The 26,114-nt window shown below is 42.6% G+C and overlaps 2 long non-coding RNA genes and 1 pseudogene across 2 annotated transcripts; 2 read left to right on the forward strand and 1 right to left on the reverse strand.

Annotated features, from left to right (window-relative positions):
• The first annotated feature begins 5,795 nt into the window (after positions 1-5,795).
• LOC133890191 (tyrosine--tRNA ligase, chloroplastic/mitochondrial-like) lies at positions 5,796-7,959 on the forward strand (annotated as a pseudogene).
• A 61-nt stretch (positions 7,960-8,020) lies between these two features.
• On the forward strand, positions 8,021-9,891 carry LOC133890130 (uncharacterized). The gene is made up of 3 exons (XR_009904024.1): positions 8,021-8,619; positions 8,831-9,025; positions 9,235-9,891. It is a non-coding gene; the product is annotated as an uncharacterized LOC133890130 (long non-coding RNA).
• A 9,876-nt stretch (positions 9,892-19,767) lies between these two features.
• On the reverse strand, positions 19,768-20,730 carry LOC133890016 (uncharacterized). The gene is made up of 3 exons (XR_009903980.1): positions 20,436-20,730; positions 20,224-20,283; positions 19,768-20,097 (listed from the first exon to the last, which is right to left on the reverse strand). It is a non-coding gene; the product is annotated as an uncharacterized LOC133890016 (long non-coding RNA).
• Positions 20,731-26,114: the final 5,384 nt, after the last annotated feature.

Genomic DNA, 26,114 nt, shown 5'->3' on the forward strand with positions numbered 1-26,114 from the left:
GTATGTTCCATATTATCTACATACGGGCATGTTTGTGGATGAAAAACTCTACCCGATAGATATACGGATATAGGTATAGATAAGGCTAACCCGTACCCGTTTACCTGTCAATTCCTATGACAGGTGGGCTCTACATAGCCCTAATCTCTAAAAACACCATACCATACTCCACCAACCACCCGACCACCCCTCTCCTCACGGCCTCACCCTTAGACCTCAGTCACCCGATGACCCTCAACCCGTTGTTGGCCGCCCCCAAGCCTCCCATTCCGTCTGCTGCCACCAACAGGGCAACAGGCAAGTTTCTTAGATCTCACTTTCTCAATCTCTCAGTTCCCCTTCCCCTAGGCTCAGGGGCCTACGGGTAGATCCTCTACCCCGACAACTTCATCTTCGGCCAGTCTGGCGCCAGGAACAACTAGGCCAAGGGTCACTACACCAAGGGAGCCAAGCTCATGACTCCGTGCTCGACATCATCCGCAAGGAGGCCGAGAATTGTGACTGCCTCCAAGATATAGCATCTCGTAGATGTGGCCTAAAACTGTGAGGCTTGCTCTGTCCCTCGCGTGTGCTGACCACCCCCTTCGATTTTCTCTCTATCTCGCGGTTTCATTTTATCTAGTTAGTGCCCGTGGGTGACTATAGAATGGTTCTTGTTGCTGAGTCAGGTGAAGTGATTTTGTTGATTTTAGTTTTTGGTGAAGGATGCTTGTTTTGAGATGTTTGTGTGGTGACGACGATAGTTTAGCATTGGATGAGATCTCCATCCTTTGCGCTAGGTTTTGAGATCTTTTCCTTAAACGTTTTGTTGTAGTTTCATTTTGCCTGTTGCTGAGGAATTGTTGGTTTATTTGTGCAATTGATGGTTGAGCTTCCGAGAGGTGCTTATTTGAACCTATGATTTACCTCTTGCCTTAGTTTACAACGGAAATGCATAACTGGTACAAAAGCTTTTGTCCTACTGTTGTTGAGCGCATGATAGGGAGAATGAACTAGCTATTTGTTAATTCTATACTTTGTATTTCTCTTTTGTGATACCTTTCCCCTGTGTTTGTCCTATATTGTTGTATGGCAAGCATGTGACTTAAGTTTCATATGGATTATTGAGTGCTGAAAGTGTTGGCGGGTACATGGGTATGCCCGCGGGCGACAGATATGTTCTCAGTTCTTCACCCATCATTATTAATGGGCATGTCCGTGGGTGAGAAAAATTTGTCAGGTATGGGTATGGGGAGCATGATATCCCTTGAGAGAGGAATAGCTAAAGTGCCAGGAAAGTTAATAGTCTATATCTGAGAGGTAAAAAAACCAGTCAAGTAAAGGTTTTTGCTGCTTATTTGACCAAGTATAGGATATGCCCTTCAAGGCAATTTCCACCAGACCAACGTGGCTAATGGCCTCATTGAACATAAAAAATCTATAAGGAGATTGAAATCACCAACAATCAACCAATTAGTATCTTCTAAAAGATCAATTTCTTTGAACCAGTTCAGAAACTCAAGTTTTCTATCAGCAGTAGAGGGGCCATACACATTAGTGAGCACCCAACTATCACCAATTAAATTTTAGATGAACTCCACAGAGATGGCAAAATCATTAGAGAAGGACAGGTGACTAGAGAATTTTTTACTCTTCTCAGCAATAAGCAGACCACCATAAGCACCAATGGAAGGAAGGAATTCAAAGAATCAAATTGAGAAGGGCAAAAATGTTTGATATAGTTTAAATAAAGAGGTTCTTTTTGTTTCTTGCAGGCAAACAATATCACATCCAGATTCAGAAATTTTGCTTCTGACAAAAATTCCACTTTCTATCTGCATTAATCCCTCTAATATTCTAACAAAGGATTTTTCAATCTCTAACATGAGAATTGTGATGAGAATCCATAAGACATGAAAGAGATAGAAACCACCCAAATACACGGTATAAGGGAATAACTGAGAAAGCACCAGCAAGACATGTTAGGCTAATTAAGATTATTATGACTGAGATTACAAGTGAGGCTAGCAACAAAAGAGATAGGACAAGTGTACTGCCAAGATAGCCAGATTTCAATATACATTTTCCCAACTTGAGAGGAGACAAAATAACAAAGTCTAACAAAAGAGGCCTGCCACCAGAATCTGACAATGAAAAGCCACTTAAGACTACTTTCTGGCTTTCTTCTTAGGCTTTTCATCATTCTTGAGCTTTTTTGGTGTTTTGGACCGAGCTGTCTTCACTTCTCTTTGGGCCAATCCAGGGCCCACAGCTCTCTTTGAAATCCTTTTTGCCACCAAATTAGCATCATCTAAGGAATCTGGCTGCATTTGGCAGAAAGTTTGACCAAGACTTTTTATCACTCTATTAGACAAAGTGGGTGGCTTGGTTGAGCAAGCAAAACAACTCTTGTCCCTGCAAGTATTGGCTTTGAAACCTCCAAGTTTTTCTTTGTTTCTCAAGCTTCTCCTAACCTTTGGTCCACCAGGGGAGGAGGGCTAAGGCCTCCTTTAGATTTCTTTGCCTGATGTAGAGGAGTGGAGGGGGGTTGATTATGACATTTCAAAGAATCATCTTTGCTGTGCGCAGTCTCTGAAAGATCATGAATACAGGATATTGAGGCTTCCTCAGGACACTTGGGAGGAAGGAAAAATTTCATGGCCTCATCACCTGAATCAACAGAAATAATGCTCCAAGCCTTTGAATTCAGAAAATTAGTAGCCCAGTAAAAATGGTGCTAAGAGATAAGCATCTTAGAAAAGAAAGCAACCCAACAAATAGGGATACAAACTGATGGTTCGGAGTTTCCATTAGGATTGAACAACTTTGGCCACAACTGGTAGACCTCATCATGAAGCTTGGGGGCAGCAGATGAACAAACTTGGGGAAAGAAAGATTCAAACACAGGATATGCAATCTGTTCATCTCTATGCATCATAAAACCAACATGAGATGTTCATCATTTATCTGGGCATCATTGACCTGCAGAGCCACATCATCAAAAGGGATGAGCTCATTCTGAGGCTGAATAAATTCATCATTTTGCAGGAGATCTTCAATCTGGCCCTCAGGATTACCTTGCATCAGTTCATGCGCAATTGGCATCTAACAAATCATGAGGTTGAATTTCAAGAGGGATAAAAACTTCAGGTTCAGGAATGACAACCTGGGAAGGATCATATGGGTAGCTAATTGTACTACTGCACTTCACTGCAGGTTCCAAAACCGGCAGTACGCAACAGACAGTGAAAACCCGATTACTATCACTACTGGCTGTTGTCCACCGGCAATATTGCCATTTTCTAGAAGAAAAAAATAAAATAAAAAACAACCGCATCCGCTCGACCCCCGCGCCCGCTCCACCGCCGTGCGTCCGGCGACCACCACTGCACCGCCGCCGCCGCCGGTTTCATCCATGAGTGCAATAAGATCAAACATTCACATCATTGAGCTCAGTGTGCATCAAACATTCACATTCACATCCACAGAGAAAGATTCACATCCACAGAGAGAGCTCAGTGCGCATCAAACATTCACATTCACATCAAACATTCACATCCACAGAGAAAAATTCACATCTGCAGAGAAAGAAATCAACAACCTGTGACTCAGTAATTAACACCATCACACGTACAGAGTACAAATTACAGAGATGCATTCGTAACTATTGATGCGCAAGAAAAAAATGATTTGCCGTGTTACAATGCATGTTTTGAGCACAACATTGAACTGCCTTGTACAAATATCTTCAGTAGACCAGAGAAAGGAAAGGACACTCTTGAAACCAAGAAAAGACTCGCCTAATCACATCTTGCTTGTTCATTCCCAAGCGGAGCAAGCAGATCTCAGCCTAATCACACTACAATCACCGCAAAACAAGCAAATCTCAGCCTAATCCACAGAGAAAGAGAGGTTGCGGTTGTCGGTGTATCAGGAACTAGGGGTCCCCGAATCCCGAGGCCGAGCCAGCCATCCGCCACATGGTGCCATCCGCGGGATCTCTCCTGCAAGATGAGAAAAGATTAAGTCCCGGGAGAAGGCGCTCGGGGCCACAGTCAGTGGTCCCCGAGCACCTCAATTCCCCGATGATCCACGGAATTCAAGTACTGGGAAGAAGGTGCTCGGGGAGGTGTGCGGTCACCCCCGAGCACCCTAGTACCCCGACGATCAGAAGAGCTAAGTTCTCGGGAGAGAGTGCTCGGGGCCGCGAGCGACGGCCCCCGAGCACTCGGTTCCCCGAGGATCCGTGTAAGAGTGCTCGGGAGAGAGTGCTCAGGGCTGCAGGTGGCAGCCCCCGAGCACTCGGTTCCCCGAAGGACCATGCAAGAGTGCTCGGGAGAAAGTGCTCGGGGAGATGAGCAGTACCCCCGAGCACCTGGCACCCGAAGATAAGGAAAGGCATTCTCGGGAGAGAGTGCTCGGGGATGAAAACAGTACCCCCGAGCACTCGGTACCCCGACGACCCAGAAAGGCCCCCGAGGGGCCCACCGATGAGGTGTCGACCAGTCAAAGGCCCGAGGCCGCATTTAATGAGCGTGCGTGGCCTGTCGCCTCCAACTGCTCCCGCCGCGCTCAGCGTCAGTTCCTGCCATGCTTTGGCAGAGAGGCGTGGGGTCATTAATTGCACGAGTCCCGTCCCGTGCCATCCGGCTTGTCTCGGGATAACGTCGTAAGGATCAAGGCGTTCCGTCTACCGCACTGCTGTGGCAAGGGAACAAGACAGGGCGGGCACGCCGGGTTGCTCTGCGGCTGCCCGGTGGGCCCTCCCCACAGCGCCCGTTGCCAGGGCATTTATGGTGACAGGTGACCGGGCGTGCGACGCATTTTCCACCCCCGGTCACTTCGCCCAGAAGAAATGATGACGCCTTTTCCATTCATGGCATCTTGGAACTCGTGCCCCCTCCTTCCCGTTCGAGGTATGTCTCGACCAGCGGGTACTTAAAATAGCTGGCAACACAGAAGCAAAGAAGAGGCCGACAACACCACCAACACTAACATCGGCGAAAGAACCCCAACCCCACAACGAACCAGACCAACGAAGAGAGACACCGTGAGCAAGGTTGAGCACAGTTCCAGCCGAAGAACAAGGAGCCTCAATCTCTTAGTTAGGCCAACATTCTTGTAACCAGCAACATCCTTGAGGGATTTCCTTAGGACAGTTATTGCATCCATACAGGAGTAGGGTATTACACCCCCGTGCGGCCCGAACCTGTCTAAATTCCGATGCATTTACTTCTTCTTGCACTAGGTCGACACCCCCACCACCGGCCGTTGCATTCATTCCCATTTATTCCTCCGACGAACTTATTCAGGATCATCCCCCCGACCGAATCTCTAAAAAGGGGTCTCTCGGGATCCCTGTGACAGGAGTTAATCCTCTGACAGCGGTGATTCAAATGGGGTCATGAATCAGGAGGTGGAAGAAGCATGTAGCTCACTTGTGCAGCTCGAGGCTGGCGGCGAGGCGTTCGTGTCTGAGCAGCGCCTCGGCGTCCTCGGTGGCAGCCGCGGACGGCAGGTTGCCGTGCATGGTGAGTAGCAAGTTCTGGTGGATCAGGAGCCCGCTGCCGTGCCCGCTGACCGCAGCCAGTGCCGCGGCCTTCACCGAGAAGATCACCGCCTTCATGCGCTCCAACCTCACGTCTCCGCTACTGCTGCTTGCGCGTGAGAGAGAGATGAGTGGACAAAGAGCTGTTGTTGTTTGCGCGTGAGAGAGATGAGTGGATAAGGACGCAGACGTGAGAGTAAAAACGGAATGAATAAAAATTTCTGGTTCGGCCACTACGATCACTACCGGTCCTTGGTTTTAACCGGCAATGAAGGTGGATTTAGGCATCACTGTCAGTTCATGTTATTGACCGGCAGTGATGCTCCTTATCACTGCCGGTTCGTATGTCACAATGAAATATTCTTCGCGCGTGGCTTACCAACTGGTAGTGATGCACCATCACTGCCAGTCCATTAGGAACCGGCAGTGATAGGCCGTGATATAAAACTGATTCTGTAGTAGTAGCCTAACACCAGATTTGGCATAAGGTGTCCATTATCAACTGAGGAAGCTGAGCATTGAGAATTGCCTGACATTGAAACACTCACTTGGGCAGCTGGGAGAGGGAAGTCCAAAACTGACTCTGGCCAGTCAGGATTATTTTCAATCATAACCTCATCTTCCTGCATAGCATCCAGGCCATCATCTGGGATTTCAGCATTCACTGGAATGTTCAAGTCAAAATTACCTTGCTTAAGATCAATATTTTGATTTTGCTGGCCTTGACCATTCTCCCAATTATCCTAATTGAGATCAAAATTCTAATTTCCATCTTGTTTTGCATGAGGCTCTGGAGGATTGGGGGAGGAGGACCTTGCTGACCGAAACCAAAGAAATCAAATGGACCCAGCAAGTTGACATCAGGGGTTGGCTCCTCATCAGGAGGGAGCACCCCTAGAAGTTGCTGCTCAATAATCTCGCATTGTACAGTCTAGCTCTGACCCTGGTGATTATCTCTCCTATTTAAAAAACACGCAAGGCGTGTTCCGTCCGCCGCCAAATATTCCTTCGCTCCCCTCGCGATTCCTCTGCCCCGTCCACATGCCGCTCGGCCACACGATGCCGCTCGCCCACGATCGGACGCACGCATCCCGCTCGTCTCCTCCTTCCTCTCCCAACCGCATCGGCCTCCAAAATCCTAGCCGTCGCCGCCGCACGCCTCCCCACGCCCCAGCCACCAAATCCCCCTCCCCGCGACCCCGCCGCCGCAGCAGCTCTTTCTCCACCCACACCGCCGCCTCCTAGCGGGCCTTCCTCCGCCCACACCGCCACCTCCTGCTCCTCCACACCCAACCCCACCGCCGCCGCCGCCTCTCTGCCACCCCCGCGGCTTCGGCTTCCGCTCCCGCTGCCCCCGCGGCAGCATCGACGGACGCCCGGCGCGGCGTCGTGGACGTGCTCCGGGAGCGCGGACTCGTGAAGGCCACCACCTCAGAGGCGCTCGCATCGGCACGCCCAAGGGAGCTCAAGGTGTACTGCGGCTTCGACCCCACTGCCGAGAGCCTGCACCTCGGCAACCTCCTCGGTCTCGTCGCGCTCTCCTGGTTTCGCCACTGCGGCCACACCGCCGTCGCACTCGTCGGCGGCGCCACTGGGCACGTCGGCGACCCCTCGGGCAAGAGCGCCGAGCGCCCCGGCTCGACGTCGCCGCCGTCGTCGCCAACTCCGACGCCATCAAATCCCTCGTCGCCCAGATCCTCGGCCGCGCTCCCGAGCCATCCCACCACACCCAATCCGGTAAAAACGCAGCCTGAAGCAAAATGAGCAGCCTTTGCCCAATTCGGAAGCAGATTTGTCAAAAAAGATGGGCTCTTTCGTGATCCTGGATAACTATGACTGGTGGAAGGAGATCACGCTGCTGGATTTCCTCAAGGAGGTAGGGAGATTCGTGCGTGTCGGGACAATGATCGCCAAGGAGAGTGTGAAGAAGCGGCTTGCGTCGGAGGACGGCATGAGCTACATCGAGTTCACCTACCAGCTCCTGCAGGGCTACGACTTCCTTTACATGTTCAAGAACATGGGTGTCAATGTGCAGATTGGGGGCAGTGATCAGTGGGGGAACATCACGGCTGGAACCGAGTTGATTCGGAAGATCTTGCAGGTTGAGGGGGCGCATGGCCTCACGTCCCCGCTCTTGCTGAAGAGTGATGGCACCAAGTTTGGGAAGTCAGAGGAGGGCGCAATCTGGCTCTCGTCGAATTTGCTTTCTCCATACAAGTTCTACCGGCATTTCTTCGCGGTGCCGGACGTCGATGTCATTAGGTTTAAGAAAATCCTGACATCCCTGAGCTTGGATGAGATTCAGGAGCTGGAAGAGTCAATGAAGAAGTCTGGCTACATGCCAAACACGGTCCAGAGGAGGCACTGTTGAAGATGAAGTCACAGGAAGGGGTTCGGGTGCTGCTTCTTGTTTGGGATGATCCAACATCAAGGAGCGTTCTTGGATTTAAGATGCTATGGATTATTATCCGAGTTGAAAATATGTTGCTTTGAGGTTTTTACGCTACCAGAGAAACATAATTTTGCATCCACAAATTTCGAATTCTATCAATGTTCTAATACTTAGATGCCTTTTCAAATTTACCCAAGTTGCTAAGCAGATGCAGGGTAGCACTAATGATGTTTCTCTGTAATTGAAATCAGTACACCGATTTCTTGATTAAATTGTGCTGCAACTTTTTTCCCCCGAGCAAACTGTGCTGTAACTTTACTCTTGTATTTATTTATGTGGTGTTCAAGTTAAAGGATTTGCAAAAATATCTAGCTATCATCTGTACTTTATAATATTAAGAGGATATTGCTCAACTTAGTGTCCAGTTTCTCTATCATACAGTTTGGTAGCTTGTTCACTAGAGACATTTGGTAACATGTTTGTTCTCATACTTCACGGTGATTAAGAATCGAAGTGCACCGAGAAATGAGTTGATGAACCCTCATGGGTGGTCTCACCATGCTTATCAAAGTTCTACTTATAGGATGGTTTCATGGGCACTCGAGACGAGGAGACATGCAGATTTTTCAAGAATTCTTCAGTGCAGGTATTGCTTTGCCCACGATCTACTGGGAAATGACACAGCTGGGTGAAACAGCAGGTTATCTCTAATTCTCAATTGTGGTGGCAATGTCGTACAAATTTACCCTTTATGATGAATCATTTGTTTTTTTTTTCACTAAAAGTATCATGTCTATCTTTAGCGTTTATATAAGTCTACCCCACCCTCACCAATTTTTTTTATCAAGTCATCTTGCATTGTAACGATTCTTTTGTACCATCTATTTATCTACGAAGTTTGTGTGGACCAGGAAACAGGAACCATTTTTACTCATCATCAGAAAACAGTTATTGTGGATGCTGATGCTGGCAATTATAGGAGAAAGATAATTGCTTTTGTCGGAGGCCTTGATTTATGTGGTGGGCGATATGATACACCTTGGCATCCTCTGTTTCAGACTCTTCAGACTGTTCACAAGGAGGATTATTACAATCCCAACTTTGCTGTAAGTGTCTCGTTTCTGTGTTGTTTCTTGTGTAAAATTTTTGGAATTTTCTTAATATTGAAAAGGCGGGAACCTTATATGATTTTTGGTACTTAATTATCATTTATCAAAAGGAAAGCATTTAGCATAGGAAAAAATATTTGCATTTGCCCTATGTATTTATTTTGTGGCTATTCTGAAAATAATTCTTCTTTGTCATTATTTTGCAGACAGTTGATGCTCGTGGCCCAAGGCAACCGTGGCACGACTTGCATTCCAAGATTGACGGTCCAGCTGCTTATGATGTTCTGCAAAACTTTCAGAGCGTCGGTTAAAGGTGGCCAAACGTCATGGGATTAAAAAGTTGGCAAAATCGTATGATGATGCTCTGCTCAGTATTGAAAGAATACCGGAGATTATAAACATAAATGATGCAACATATTTTACTGACAATGATCCAGAGACATGGCATGTTCAGGTATTTATAGTTTTGTATATAGTTGGAAAAAAGAAACATTTGCCCCTCTTGTTATTCCGTCTTTCAAGCATTGACCTTTCTTTACTTTGAAATTCAGGTGTTTGGATCTATTGATTCAAACTCTGCCAAGGGATTTGCAAAGGACCCACGAGAAGCAACTAGGAAGGTGTTCTTTTGCCAAGGTTGTGTCACGTTTGCTATGGTGCCATATCACTTTTGTTTAACAAATTTTTGGCGTCCGTTGCAACGCACGAGTAGAAAACTAGTCTCCTTCAGAAATCAGAATAAATATTGGAACAGATTCAATATCCATTACCCACACTTTAATGATCACCCTTGATAAGTGATGAGATTCTTCCTCCCAAAGGACCAAACGACCAAAATAACTAATAGCAGCTTCAATACAATGATTATTCAGATAATCCAGAGGAAAACCGAGAAGCATTAACCAACATTCCCTGTTGAAGTTTAGGGCACACCAGTTTGGCCCCTGATCATGCTTCACAAGCGAGAAAAATAGATTACCAAAGACATGAGGGGAACTATTAATTAGAAGTTCTCTGTCGAAAATCCTAGCGAATTTAACATATGCTTGTGCAAAAGGATAGGGTTGAATATCCAGAATGTGAACTCTTTTATGCTGGAAGAACTCCTGAATGACTTCCCGGATTACAACAAAGAGCACCTGATCCGGGTTCCAAAGGGAAGGGTCGATCTGATTGGAGAACTTGCCACCTGATGAACTCCTGAAAATTTGGAGCAATTTGCTGGCAGAACAAGCGGAGCGGATGTGGCCCCATCCCAAACATAAATGGCACCTGATATTATTCCGACAATTTCTCCTTTCATGGTTCGTCTGAAGGCAGCGGGAACAGGAATAGAGGCTCTTTAAAGCACTAGCCGAAGAATTAGGCAAGGCTGAAGACCCGGAATTTGAACCAAGATAGGCAAACTGGTTCCTCTCCAGATCAAGAAGAGTCACCTTTTTGGAAAAACAAGACGATCAAAAACTGATTTTTTGTTCTTAATCAACCCAGAATCTTGAAGCAGATTAGCGGCCAGAGGAACAGCATTAGCCCCTGTTAAAACTGCTGAGATTGAGTTACCTGGGTGCAGGGCGGAAGAACGAGAAGAATTTCTAGGGCGAGCAGAAAAATCTGGAATAAAAGATTGAACCGCTTCAGCATAAGATGCCTTCCTTTCCATTCAGAATTTTGCTCTTGATCCCAGGAAGCAGATCCTTTAGCCCAGTGAGCACCACCATCACGCCAGAGGTGAAAATAGACCTTGAAACTATCACATTCAAACCACTTATGGTGAAAGATGTAAAAGCCAACTTTCTTTGCAGAGACTGAGAATCTGAAAACTCGATCGCTGATCTGCAGGACATTGAAAGAATTAGCAGACAGAACTCCTTGTGACCTTGATCTAGGGAAAAGACCACCGGGAGATCAAATATATCTTGAACCTTGGCTTGAAAAACCAATTCCGAGCCAAAATCCAAACGAGAGAAAATCATTTTCAGAGAGGACTGCAAAACTTAAGCCTTGGAAGCCAATAGGAACAAGGTAAGGGAAACTCACGAACCAATCAGAAAGCCAAATAAAACACTGAAGAACCAAGAGAACCAGCAGCCAAGCACTCCAACCAGATGAGAAAGACGAATCCATTAAGGAAGGAGTCGAGAAACTACACCAGAGAAGGAGAAGTGGGTGAGGAAGAGAGAACCAGAGAGGAGACACCCATTTTCCAGCGTTATTCTTTAGTCGACTTCTTTTCTGTCATGCATCTTCACTGAAAAATTGATCAGCAAGTAAAACCTGCTATCAACTGGGGACATGGTAATAAGTTTTCTGGCAGAAATACGTACATACGGAACATAGTCTGAATAGTGCCGGCGAGGGAACCAGTAAACTGTCACCGTACACTGTACGGTCTGCAACAGTAGTTCTGGCAGTATCTTCTTCGGTTTGGGAGTTGATCTTGCCGTGCAGAAAAGACATAGTCGGTTGGGTTGGCAGTGCCAAGTGGGCACGCGCGCTTCTGTGCCGAGCGAGCAGGTCCTCGGATCGATACGTGACCGGATCGTTTGTCGCGGGGAAGATCTCCTTTTAGCGAATACGATGCCTCGTCTGAACTCTGATGATCATGACTTTGGATTGTTTCTCGTCTCGTCTGTCTCGCACTATATAGCGATGTTACAACACTGCGAGCTGCATTTCCGGACAGAGAAAGTAAGCGGCTGCATGCTTCTGGGCACCACCAAACAGTGCTGTACTATGTTAGAGAATGAGAAAAGAGACGGAGCTTTTCTTTTCGGTGTGAACTATTGCCTCCGATTCTCTTTTACTCGTTGTTTTACAGTCGTGGGTAATCCTCTGAAACTTTAATCATTGATACGCACAGATTTGAAACTTTAACCACTAATACCGTAATATTCAAACTTACGACTTAGATTTATTACATGGAAATGATATTACGAAAGAGATTTGTAGTTAAAGGTGCACGATAAGAACCGCATATTAGGTCCTGTTTGTTTTGGATTATAAAAATTGGATTGTGATCAAAATCTAAAAGTTAAAACAAATAGCTGGATTGTAAAAATTAGATTGTCATCACAATTCAAAAACTGAAACAAATAGCTGATTGGCACTAAAAAAAACTATTTTTCAAGACACATAAAATACCTTTTCACAAACAGTTTATTTGAAAAACCGCCTGAACAGTTGGCGAGGGCCTCCTGCGGTTACGAACCGCTGTAAAAATAAATTTTCACAGACGGTTCCTTATGTGAACTGCCTGTGATAAAAGAAACCGCATGTGAAAATGACTATTTTTACAGGCGGTTCCTTACGTGAACCGCCTCTAGAAATAACCATCCATTAAAAAATCCATAACTTTTTCATATCAAGTTGGAGGAGGAGAAACTCTATATGAAAATTGTAGCCCTCGACGAGATCTACAACATTGTAGTTAATATTTTTTTTTATTTGAAGTCATTTAGAGGTCCAAATAATTATTTTAAGTTTCAAACGATTATTTGGACATCTAAATGACTTCAAATGAAAAAAAATTCAACTACAAAGTTGTATATCTCATCGAGGGCTACAATTTTCATATAGATTTTGTTCTCATACAACTTTGTATGAAAAATTATGAATTTTTTAAGATAAACTATCACCTATTTCTACAGGCGGTTCCTTATGTGAACCGCCTGTAATAATTGATGTTCATTTTTACATGTAGTTAATTAGGTGAACCGCCTATAAAAATAGGTGACAGTCTATCTTAAAAAATTCATAATTTTTTCATACGAAGTTGGATGAGGACAAACTTTATATGAAAATTGTAGCCCTCGACGAGATCTACAACTTTGTAGTTAAAAAGTTTTTCATTTGAAGTCATTTAGATACCCAAATAATCATTTAAAGTTTCAGATAGAAGATATAAAAAAATTACATATGCTAATATGGTCAGTAGTAGTTCTGCAATGGGATAGTGATGAGGGTTCGCGCGAGCTGAGAGATTTCGAGTTCGAGTGCCAAAAACCGCGTAGCGCGCGTATTTCGCGCGAAAAAACGCGTGACTTGAGAGGTTTCGAGTTCGAGTGCCAAAAACTGCGGGAGGTGCCTGGTCGGTCCAAAAAAATGTTTTTTGCTTTTTTCAGGTCAAAAAATATCGATTCAAGGACTGATTATCACAGGCAATTCGCTTAAGGAACCGCCTGTAGAAATAAATTTTCCACAGGCGGTCCGCTTAAGGAACCACCTGTGGAAACCTATTTTCATATGCGGTTTCTTAAGTGAATCACCTGTGGTAATAGATTTCCACAGGCGGTCTCTTTTGCGCCTGTGTAAATCGTTCATTTCTACAGGCCTTCGATCACAGGCGGGTGTGCTAAACGCCTGTAAAAACAAGTTACCACCCGCCTCTAAAAATAGTTTTTGTAGTAGTTACCATCCGTCTTCCACCAGATTATAACAATCCACAATCTATAAAACTATTTTTCACAATCTCGAGCTGAAACAAGCAGGCCCTTAGTATCTAACACTACTACAGAAACAGAACATGTCAGTACAGACGACTAAAAAGATACAAAGCAAACGGTTTCCATATGGTCTGCATAAAAGGGTCGAGAATTAAATAAGATATTGTAGACTGTTAGACAATCATCTGCTATGACAAATCATTGCAGATGACTAAGTGAGAAACACCGTATGCATTACTTGCCTTAAAAGAGACGTTTCTCTTATAGAACTGACAACAGTTGGTTCCATATTACAAACAGTTATCCTAGAGCACTAACAATATTTAGTTTCGTAATACAAACGGTTTTGCTATAGAACCGACATTGTTTAATTCAATATTACGAATGATTTTTCTCTGGAACCGACAACATTTGATTCTATATTACAGATGTGTCCTTCTTGGAACTGTCTGAAAGAACCTTGACACCAAATATACATATATTTGCATACCATTCGCTAGCCTCGAGGATGCTAGCTCTACCCTGTATATATACAAATATCACATCATTAGCACCCAAACATAGATCAACCATAATATCAAAAGTACATACCAACTATCACATCACAAGGTCATTCGGTGTTCAAGTCCCATTTTGGATCACCTTGTAGTAAAGCATTACAATTATTAGATAGAAGAGAATAATGATATTTCTTTTACAATCAGTATTTGTGGTTTCCTTTTTCTAATACTTTCTCCCCTGTCAACCGGGGAGAGATCAATTGAGTTGATAAAGGTTGAGTTGAATGCTTTCAAAGTATCCGCATGATTTTTATACCTCCTGAAGCAAGCACCCAAGTAACCATGAAGCTGTTCATGGCATTCGGGCCAAGTTGAGTAAATCCCAGGCTTTTGGCCGTGAAATACTACATACCATGCATTGACTTGTACATAGATGCAATATATGCCTCGGTTGAGCAAATATGTTTCCAACGTCATCATTCACCTATATGTGGTCTCATATCATTGGTCTATTTCAAATTAGTCATATTTATCATTTGCAAAAAAAAACTATGACAATATAAGCAAGGAAATTCAAGTGTTTCATCATTTGCAGTAGAATGTGGAGACACCCTATGGGTGAGAGCAAACTCTATCGGGAAAGTTCATTACATGTACATATATGCATGTAAAAACCATCCCAATAAAGCTTTGCACCCACCAGAGTTGAAAACAATGGCCTCCTTTTTTATCACTTGCATGTTCAAAGAGGAAAGTAACACAAAAGACATCTAAATTTCATCATTTGCAACATCATAGGCCTTAGATTAAGGCACAAATCAACATAGCTATCATATAAGTGGACTCATATGTAGAGTAAGACTATATCATGACCATTGCACACCTTCTTTCTATCCTTCTCAAATAAGGATGAGATAGAGTGTAAGAAGATGCTACACTAGCAGTATAAGGGCTGGAAGACTGATGGAGTAGAAGGTTCAGTTTGCTATTTGTTACTATCTAATCTTGTGCATTTGATTACGTGCTCTTTTTAAACTGAAGCTTATTTGGAAGCCTCCTATATTTGAAAGCAAGAAGGCCGAACATAATGTTCGCTATGCACTTTAGCAAGGGATTTTGCTCATGGAAGGGCCCCGCCAGCAAACGATATCTCTTACATCCAATTAAAGGCTCTCTTTATCCTTCCAACATTAGCTGACACATGAGTATCTATAGTTTATCCTGACCCTTCGCTACCGCTTTCCATTAACAAGCTACTCCGCCTTGCCAACGCTTGCCTTACCGCTTGCGAGCAAATAAAGTTATTTTCTTTTTAGTATTTTGGATTAAAAACCATTTTGAATTTGAATTCTGCCCACCGTCCACTTTTTTTAGAAAAGTATCATCCCCTAAATCGTTTTTAGCATATAACCCGAGCTTCAGCCTTTTTAAATAAGAGTGGGGGTGGAAAGCTTTTTACAGGGAAACTTGCAAGTCAAGTTTGTCAAAAAAAGATTTCATTGAGACAAAGCAGTTAGGGCAATGGAATGGTCATATTAGTGGCACACACCACAACTTCATCATAGTTCACCCTTTATCTCATCATCACATGCCAACAAAAAAACTAGAAGCAAAAAACTATGACAATATAAGTAAGAAAAATTCAACAAAAAATCGACATTTCTTTGTATTCTCAAGAAGAAGTTGACCAACTCTTCTCTCAACTCATGTCCTAGTTTCTGGGTGAATTTCATCATGAGCATGTAGATGTTCCTGGAACTAGTCCTAGGAACCTCTACATGCTCTAGAAGAAATTGACCGTATTCCTAGAACTAGTCCCCCACAAAAGACCTCATCAACATGAAACATTTTTTTTATATATTTTACCAGCTATGTTCACGCTTTCAAGATTGCAAATACTTTAAGGTAGTGTTTGGTTACGGAGCGAGGTGGGATGGAATGATTCCATTCATATATTTGAGGATGGGATGATTCCATTCATATATAGATGCTCGTTTGGTGGGTAGGATGAAACGAGTCCATTTTTGTACTTCGGGCCCACCATCAGTGTCACATTCGAAGTGTGACGGCTGTGTTCCGCCGTTTTTTTGGAATGACTCCGTTCCGAATCTTTGAAGAATATTTCCTGATTTCGATCCATTCCATCTCACTACTCTGCATCCAAACAGCTCAAAAACAGGATGGATCCGCTCCATCCCATCCCGTCCCACGAACCAAACACTACCTAAAATTGTCCATAAAAAGTACAAAGAAAGGTTAATATGCATCATTGGCCAAATAAGTTGAATTCCTAACCTAAATTGGCCAATATAAGCAAAGGAGTGCCCCATATAGCCTCAAATACATATAAAATAGAGGTGGACTCATAAGTGACACACCAAATTGTGGTCATTCTGTACCGTTTTCTTGCCCAATTCACACACTATACTAGGGATGATGACATGGAGAAGAAGAAGATGCAGATTGGCCACAGTCATGGCATTACAACATAAGGTGCAACGATAGCATATCACCAATTCATCCTAGTCCACCGTTTGCATAATCTTCATTGACTTCACCAATTGCAATAAAATAAACAAAAATTATTCATTTCTGCTTCAGTTGTGTGTCCCAAAATTTGCCTAGCCCATTCATTGTGGCCACATATCAACATCATTTCTACTCTAATTTCTAACTAAAATTTCTGCACCGTGCCTAACTGAAATGCTAACTTTAGTTTCTAACTAAATTACTAGCTCTGAGGAAGATCGGCCCACTAGCGTTGGCATTGTCGTGGAGTAGGCCACCAACAGGTGGCAGGTACGGTGGCATCGACGTTGGTGTGGATGAGGCAAATGGTAGGTGGTGTTGGGGCATTAATGTAGGGGCGGCACCATGCAGGGGCAGCCTCAGCGTCGATGTGGACGAAGCCAGTAGCGTGTACGAGGCCAGTAAAGTGGAGGAGGCCAGAGACACGGATGGCCGAGGACGTGGACGACGCTGCCAATGTGGACGAGGTTAGGGATGGTGCAGGTGCAGTGGCGATGGCTTGTATGAGGCTAGCGGTGGAACAAGTTGTGGAGGGCCACAGCAGATCTAGGCACGTAGTTGAGGAGGTTGGCACTGGGGTGGCGCATTTATGAGGTCATGGCCGAGCAGCACGGTGTAGGATGTCAAGGCCGTGAACGCACACGGTGGAGGATGTTGGCATCGAAGTGGCATAGTGGAGGTCATCTGGGCCAGGAAGCGTAGTGGATGTCAATGATGGGGTGGCGTAGTGGAGGCTGTCCGGGTCAGTTGGCGTGGTGGATGTAAGTGTTGGGGCGGCATGCAGTGGAGGATGTCAGGATAGTGACATAGCGTTGCGGACCACGTTGGGGCTATATAGGGTTTATGGGAAATAATGAAGAAAAATTTAGAGGTAACATTGGGCTATTGTTGATGAAAGCATACGGTTTTGGTCTAACAATTGTCTGCCTTGTCCTATATATCACAGACGGTTGAACAGGAAAACTGTCAGTAATATATGTCATCGTAGACGGTTCTCTACTAGATTGGAGACGCTTGCTTGCTAATAGATATGTTGCAAACGATTCTTTACTCTATAGCAGATGGTTCTTTATTGTATTGCATGCAATTGCATACGTAACCTCCTGTAATAAAAACCATATGGCTTGAGGTTTATATAACATGCCACAAATAAACATCTAAACAAGCATGATATCTTCATTACCACAATACAAAAGCATAAAAACAAATAGAAAGAACTTTTCTTGGCAAAGAATTATCTTAAATGTGTATCTCAATGCAGATGATCAATTGACAATCAATTGATCCGTCAATTTGTTATGCAATATGATATATATAGAGAGAGAGAGGAAGCATGTTTGGTACTCCCAGGAGTATGTATTATGTATTCCCATATACGTATCTTATAACATAATGAGTATCTCATGTGATAAATAGTATGTACATGAAGCATGCGAGTATATAAGATCATCCAAGTAGTATGTATACTTTTTTAGGTGGTTTGCATATATTTGTTGAGTATATTACATTTTATGTATAAATATAAAGGTATTATCAAAATCTATTAAAATTGATAGACTTTTTTTCAATTTTTTCATGTAGTTCACATCGGAGTATCTTAGAATGAGTATATAAGTTTACTCATAGTGATAAAGGAGTATATCGAGTTCATTTATATGTTATATCATAGTAGGTAGTATGTACTTCTGGGAGTACAGACTAGTTTTCCTATATAATACATACATACATACATACACGCACGCACGCACGCACGCACACGCACACGCACACACACGCGCGCGCGCGCGCGCACACACACACACACACACACACACACACACACACACACACACACACACACATATATATATATATATATATATATATATATATATATATATATATATATATAACCAAATGAATTTCATGCATACACTTTTATAATATATGGTGCGGAAAAAAAATCAACTCACTAATCTTCACACAAAATCAAAATAACAAAAAAATTGAACATAAATAGCAGACAATTCCCTATAGAAAATGTTTGTATTAGATATTTGCCGACGGATCCAGATAGAATTGTCAGCAAATAGTTATATTACAGATGGTTCTTTCCTATTTTGCAGACGATTCTTTATTGTATTGCAGGCGGTTGCATGCATAACCTTCTATAATAAGAACCATACGGCTTGAGGTTTATATAACATCTCGCAAATAATCATTTGAACAAGCATGATATCTTCATTACCACAATACAAAGCACCATAAACAAATAAAAGAACTTTTCTTGGGAAAGAATCAGTTGACAAATATTGATAATGCAAACGGTTCTTAGTCATAAGCATTTTATGAAAATATTTTCATAAAGTCTCATTAAAGAAATTTCTGGGTCTGATTGCAAAGCTATTTTTTGTTTTTTAAAACACCAGTACAACTCATAGATACTAGACCGATTGGCGCACTACGCTGCGCCAACTCATGTTTTGCATGAAAAATAATTGTTGAAGCTGAGGTACAAATGCATATTGGAAGGTAATATTCTGAAATTGTGCTACTTAGGTTATATCTGATTTAGATAAAATTCAGGTAGCAGCAAGTTTGAGATTACACATAGGTAGAATATAAGTTTGATTACACACTTTTTTCACGGTACGTTTTTCTTTGTGAGTAACAGATGCACTGTATAAGAAAAAAAAGGAACAAATGATGAGAATATTATTAAGTATATATGGAGGTATTGTGTGTAAAATTTGTTTAGAGTTTATGGTTACTTTGGTGTGGTTTCAGAATCTAATGAAACTGGATCTTCTGGATGACCTGCTCGCTTGATTGGTGCACTTGTGTTTATTGGAGACTTGTAATTGAGAAAAACATAGAGAGGGATATTGGTGTTTATTATATTATCAAGAATCTATGTAAATGTATGTGCTGTTAGGGAAGGAACTTACTGATGCCATTGTTGCGAAACGTCCAGGTGAAGGAAAAGGTGTTTTGGCATTGTTTTCTTGTTCTATAGTCTTCTGTAGTACAATGATTGTAATACTAATTTTAGCTTTATCATGCTTGAAGTTTGGTATCTTTTGAGATGAAGATATGCCGTTACAGAATAAGTTATGGAACATTGCTTATGTAAATCTGTTTATGTGTAATCTAGTTGTAAATATTATGTTAAAAAAGTAGGAACATGGTGATAAGAAGTTAGTTTTTTTATAAGAAGATAAAAATAAACCTCTGCAGTAAGTTTTGTGTTTACATGGTAATGCATAGCAAAAGAGTAGTAAGTTTACCTTGTCCTTGTGTCTAGCTATTTCATCAGAAGGTGAAGGTGGTAAATTTGTTGTGATATCTTGGATAGGAGTGCTTTGATGCTCATGTGGATCTGTACAGTTGAATATCTCATTAGTGAATTCTATTGTTTTCAAAACCTAAGCTAGTGAATTCTGTAGTTTGGTGACAAAGAACGTCTTCGTGGACGTCATCGTGTTCGAGATCGACCAACGTATGACATGTTTGCAACTAACAGATGTAACAAACACAGATTTGCATGTCATGTACACTTTAGTTTGATGAATTGTGATTACAACCTAGAACTTTGACTGGAATTGTCTGTTCACGTCACCTAAGAGCAGAAGGAAAACACAGGAGAGAGGAAAAAACAACATTAGGAAAAGATATAGATGGGAAGTAGTTATGTTTAAAAGAATGGTAATTATAAACAGCGTGAGCTGAGAATATATATACTTACAGTTTCTTCAGTTGATGCGAATATTTGGTGTTATCAGAGCAAGTTCTTGGCCACTTGTTGCTGGTAATGGTGCCAGGAAATTGTAAATTAGCATGGAATTGCAGTGTGTATTATATACGCAACTGTAAACATCATAGGTATTAGACAAAGGAAGTATATTAAAAAAATGAATAAACTGTATAACAGCATGAGCAGAGAATATATATACTTACAATTTCTTCAGTTGTTGCAAATATTTGGTGTTTTCAGAGCAAGCCCTCGTCCACTTGTTGCTGGTAATGGTGCTTGAAAATTGCAAAATAGCATGGAATTGCAGTGTGTATTATATACATGATTATAAGCAAAATAGGTATTAGACAAAGGAAGTATATTAAAAAAAAATACATAAACTGTATCATTTATCAGGGAGACACTGTAGGAGGGTAAATTTGGAAAATACTAAAAAACAAATTAAAGAACTCGAAAGACATCAATGAGTGGATTGAGTACAGTAAATGGAGTACTTGTTATGCAAGGGTCCAAGCGACGTAGCAGCTTTTCCATGTGGTCAAGTTGGGGAGATTCAATTCAAGGTAGGGGAAACAAATACAGGGAAAATCGTGCTTTCCGCAAGAAACAAAGCTGAAAAGTATAAAGGAAAAAGAAGGAAAATGTGACCGGACCCTAGCCTAAATTGGTAGCGCTATAGGTGGATTCGGTGAGAGGTGAGGTGATTATAGCGCACGTCCAGGCCAACACAACAAATGCACTGGTGCACTAATCTTCACCGTATCTGAATTCATGAGCCCTCACGTGGATCGAGTGGGTGTACCATTTGAGGATTTACCTTAGGAAGTCCACCAACGGGGTTACGCTGTTGATGACCTAGGACGCCAATGGTTATGATGGTGTTGGCAAAGGCAACGATGATGCAGGGGCCGAATGCAAAAAATGACGGAGAGAACCTTAGGTGGTAGCCGTGTCAGTGATCAAAGAGAGTTAGCCCAAGGCCGCGAACGGAGTACAGAGAATCAAGGGGGGCGGTGGCTTAATCTTACCGAGTTTTAGATCAGCACCGTCGAATGTGGAGTGAATATTTTAATTGAAGCCATCTTCCTCGATATGATGCTATGATATAAGTTAAGGAAAAATTATTCACTACAAATTTTTGCAGTTTCATAGAAAATCACTTCAGTAAAAGCCAAACAGGTTCTTTACAGATGGTGTGCTGTAAATACATGTACATATACATGGGAAAATGTTGCCATATCTAAATAATATGAACATATAGGAAAACAACAATAATTTTTAGATTGGAATGTTCTGAAGTGTGCCTTGTACACGTAATGAGGATCATGTATAAACTATTAAAAATAAGGAAGCCTAAGCTTTCATCAGTGTTGGTAAACATTAACTCAAGAACGTTCCTTTTTGAAAAATGATTCAACATAACTTTATCAGGGTTGACAGTGGCACTCTAGGAGGTAATATGTGAATGATAAAACACAATAATAAAAATCTGGGAGCAGCTATTAATGATTCAAGTAGGTCAGATGGAACACCTGATATCTAAGGGATCAAGCAACACAGCAAAAAAAAAAATCCTTTTTGGTTAATCCGATTGGAGAAGTTTGGCCAGATTCACGGTAGGGAATACAGGCATCCGCTCTTTGGTTTCTGGATAAGACAAAGCTGGCAAAATTAAAAGGGGGAAAATGAGAGCAAGAGTGACCAAATCCAAGGCTAAAGGCAGCAGCGCGAGCACTGCAGCGCAGGCCTTTAGCAGAGCAGCTGGACCTGCGCAGGCATCTCTGCCGTGCTCCTCAGACCGGTGAGTTCCCGTGCGGATGGCGCATGATGGAGGAGTACGTTCTTGGGGATGGGAGGTGGCATTGCGGGGTTGTTCTCACGAGGAAGAATCAAAGAGAGGTGGGGTGTTGCAGCTCTCGCGTAGAGTTCGCACCTGAGATTTCGAGGAAGAGAGCACTGGGAGAGAGAGGAGGGGGGATGAGGGAAGGACGTGGATGGGAGCACAGAGGGGGAGTCCTACCCTAATTGGACTACACGCATGTTCATATAATGCCTACTAAAGACAGGAGATACAGAGCTTAAAGATTGATGAAGTCACTACAGATATTCGCTGTAGATGGGTACATCATCTACCATTGAAAGGAAATTCCGCTTTAGTGAGACACATAAGAAGCAAGCCTAGGGTTTGCTCCCTGGTAGGTAGGGATACAAGCACCTCCACTAGGGGATGATTGGTTGCCTGCATGAACGGATCTCGGCTCAGCGGATACATATAATCTCAAAGAGAAGCGTGTTTGGTTGCTTGTATGCACTGTTCAAGCCTGGCCTGGCAGATGCAAATATACGCTCGCAGTCTGGCCTGACAGATGCAAGCTGCTGCATCTGCTTATGCAGGCAGACCCATTTATCAGTGACACAAAATCACCTTCATACAAGTAACCAATCAGAATTTCAGCTCTTACTTCTACTCATACGACCTCAAGTTCAGTCAACCAAACAGAAACTCAGCTCAGCCTGCCCAGACAGATACAACCAACCAAACACTCTTCTTTTCAACAAACATGACTTCACTTATCCTACTCCCCATCTACCTACGTATACAATCTATGCAGGCAACAACACATACGAGCAACGAATCACACCTTAACCATCCAAACAAGACTTGGTTCTCAGCAAAGCAATTTGTTATGAGTGACTTAGAGAGCAAATTTGTATTGTACATCCTACGGACTAAATTAAAGTACAGGCACACAATATTATAATGGTAAAGATTAAATTTCGAGCGTGCATTCTTTCGTTGTTCCGCCCGCATACTGTCCCTATCATCCGATTCCAATCGTTCGACGTGTCCGATGCCACCAAAATATTGGACGCTCTCGGTCCCACACGTCCACGTGCTGCTCTCGCGTCCACACGTTGCTCCTCATCTCATTCCTCACTTGCCAGCGGAAATTAATATTTCCAATGCTCTCTTTCTCTCTCAATCGCTCCAACGAATCAATCCATGACCTGTTGCCACAGCATGTGCCCTCGCTCCATCCCGGAAAAGGTTCCTCTGATGTAGCTCGTTTTACGTCAGAGGAGCACAGTAATTTGTGTCTGTTGCTACAGTTCTCTGACGTAGGTACAGTGACAAACAGTATTTTTGCTACTGTTCGCATGGATACTGTATACCTTCTACTGTTTCCCGTGGTACTGTAGCAGACCATCTAATCCGTCGGTTTCAGATCGGACGTCCAAAATTGATTGGACTGCTCTCTAACGTAACGTCAGGGGATCCCATTCCCTCCATCCCTCCCTCCTCTCTCTCTATCTCTTTCTCTCACTCTCTCTCTCCCTGTGCTTTGGATGATGGTGGAAGGAACCAGCGATCCAAGCCAATCCTTCTTAGCACCCTGCAAGCACCACGTGCCTAGATCCATAGCCAACCCCTCTCTACGAGGCAGCACCCAATAAGCACCACTTCAAATGTGCCAGATCCAGAAATAGCGGTTCTTTCTACTTTCTGTTCTTCCCCTTTTATCCCTATTGGATTTTATGATGTTGCAATAAGTTACGTTCTTCCCCCATTTATCCCTAAGGGATTTTGTGATGTTGCAATAGGTACATTGTGATGTTGCTCTAATAGATCTGAAACGTTGCGTCTCTTTTATATAAAAAAGTTGTGGTTCTTTTTTCCAAATGTTGTAATTATTCTGACATTGCAATGGTTTTTATTTGAAATTTCTACAGATCTTATGAGATTTTCAATTGCTAAACATTTTCTTGCTGGGTGTGGTGCCAGATGTTGGGTCCAATCACTGGATTATGTGCGTGACTACTCTGGATTCGCGACAACGTAAGTGATCAGACTTCTCGACCACCCGAGCGACCAAAGTATAGAGCACGCCAACTCACGACTAGCTTGAGCGACCAGTCTTACGTGCTTGATCACGTCTAGTCTAGTTATCCGCCGTGTACATTTTGTTCTCGATCACGCCGATCGACCAGCAACGTCCAGCTACTCCTGAGTCATGTACTACTTAGTAAGAACGAAGTCACGTATCTCGACGAGAACAATAGAATAAGACAAAAACTCTCTGAAGGAAATTTTAGACTCTATTCAACTCGTAACTTGCACGACTCTGTGTCTTGCTTACAAATTAGAGATTACAACTCATATTTATAGCGACCTACTAACTCCGAATCCTAATACGAATCATACCATCCCACGATCCGATTCCGACTCGAACTCTGACTACTTCCGTGCATACCGTACGATCGAACATTGCAAGTTACGACCAGAACTCTAGACTTCAATCGAGTCCCCGAGGCCCATAACAATGATTAAGTCCAACACCACTGATCCCAAGTCTCTTGCTCCCTTCTCGGCTCTACCGAGTTGCTTTTGTATTTTGTACTAAGTTGCCCATATATTATGTCAAAATTGCTGAAGAAAATAAATCAAATTATTTTTCTCAAACAATTCTACCAATTTGCCTATACACGTCTTCAAATTTGCCTAGAAAAATACATCAAATTGCTTTTTCATTTTGTTTGCAGCTGTCCTAACTTGCTTCTCAGAATCAAACTGTTTACATTCAAACCATATGTTGATATGGTTTTTTTTCAATCTTAAACCTGAGCTCTACTGTTTTATCTTGAAATAATTTTTTATTTTGATTTTGCTTTTATGATCTCTGAATTCATAGTAGTTTGCTTGTATATTGGTTCTAACTTGCTTCTAATTCTATTCTGATTTGCTTACTATTTTTAACAAAAATGCTTATGTACCTGGGTGAACTGGGGAAGAACATATGTATTTTTTCCAACTTTTTATGTTTATTTTTGCCGAACATTAAAGTGTGAAAGGTGGGCATATTTGATTTTGCTTCTTTATATTTTGATGTTTTTTGTGTGATAAGATTATGCAAATAGGTGCAACAATGGGCGACAAGGCTGAATTTTCGTCTGTGGGAAACACGTGGGCCTAGTGTTGCCGCGCGCTCCGTGTGTACTGAACAGGCAAGCGGGTTGGCTAGAATTGGTGGCCTCTTAGGATGTGATATAGCCACTCTAATTTTATCTCTCTAACTAAACAGAAAATTAAATTATTATATTAAAAAACAAAGATAGTCATATCCTATTCAACCTTACCCTCTATCTAAATACATCCTTAATCGGATGCTTTACTAATAACCAAGATGTGCATGCATACATATTAAAGCATGCACGACCGTGCATTAGTCGGGTAGGATACAAAACAATGACCAAAGTCTTATAACTGAGGCTGTGAAAAAATTAAAAAAACAAGGGACCTACATTTAGCAACGGATCGCGCCACTATCTTTTGATGTGCTGCCTTATTCCTTGACTGTCCTGTGCCGCATAGCTTGTGTTACTGTGCTCTAGCTTTCCGATTTTGTCAAGGAGTGTCGACACTCTATGGCAACCTTTTGTTAGAACACGGCGTTCGTGGGGCTTCATGCATGCACATGGTACCCAACTTCTTTTACAAGTGTTATACGAAACACTACAAAATGTGGCTAAACGAAAATGACAGTTCCTGAAACAAAACAATGACTCTCACAGACAGACAGACGAGCAATGCCTTGACTTCGATAAATAACCCATGCTTTGAACTAGCACCAAATTTATAGGCATGTGATAGAGACATATTTATGAGTGCGTGAGTGCAGTATGTGCACGTCACTTTCTAATTGGAAAAAAATAGAGATTGGTGCCGTTTAAAGAGTGCTCGTTACTGAAAGCGAAGCAGATGACCAGTTGGGTATTTCAGCACTTCATCCTTGAGAACCAGCACAGAGACTTATCATGCAAAAACAAGGCATACAATGAATCAATTCAAGTCACTGACCATAACTATGTTGTTTCAAAATACA

This window comes from Phragmites australis, chromosome 14 (assembly GCF_958298935.1).
Source record: "Phragmites australis chromosome 14, lpPhrAust1.1, whole genome shotgun sequence".
NCBI classification, from domain to species: Eukaryota; Viridiplantae; Streptophyta; class Magnoliopsida; order Poales; family Poaceae; genus Phragmites; species Phragmites australis.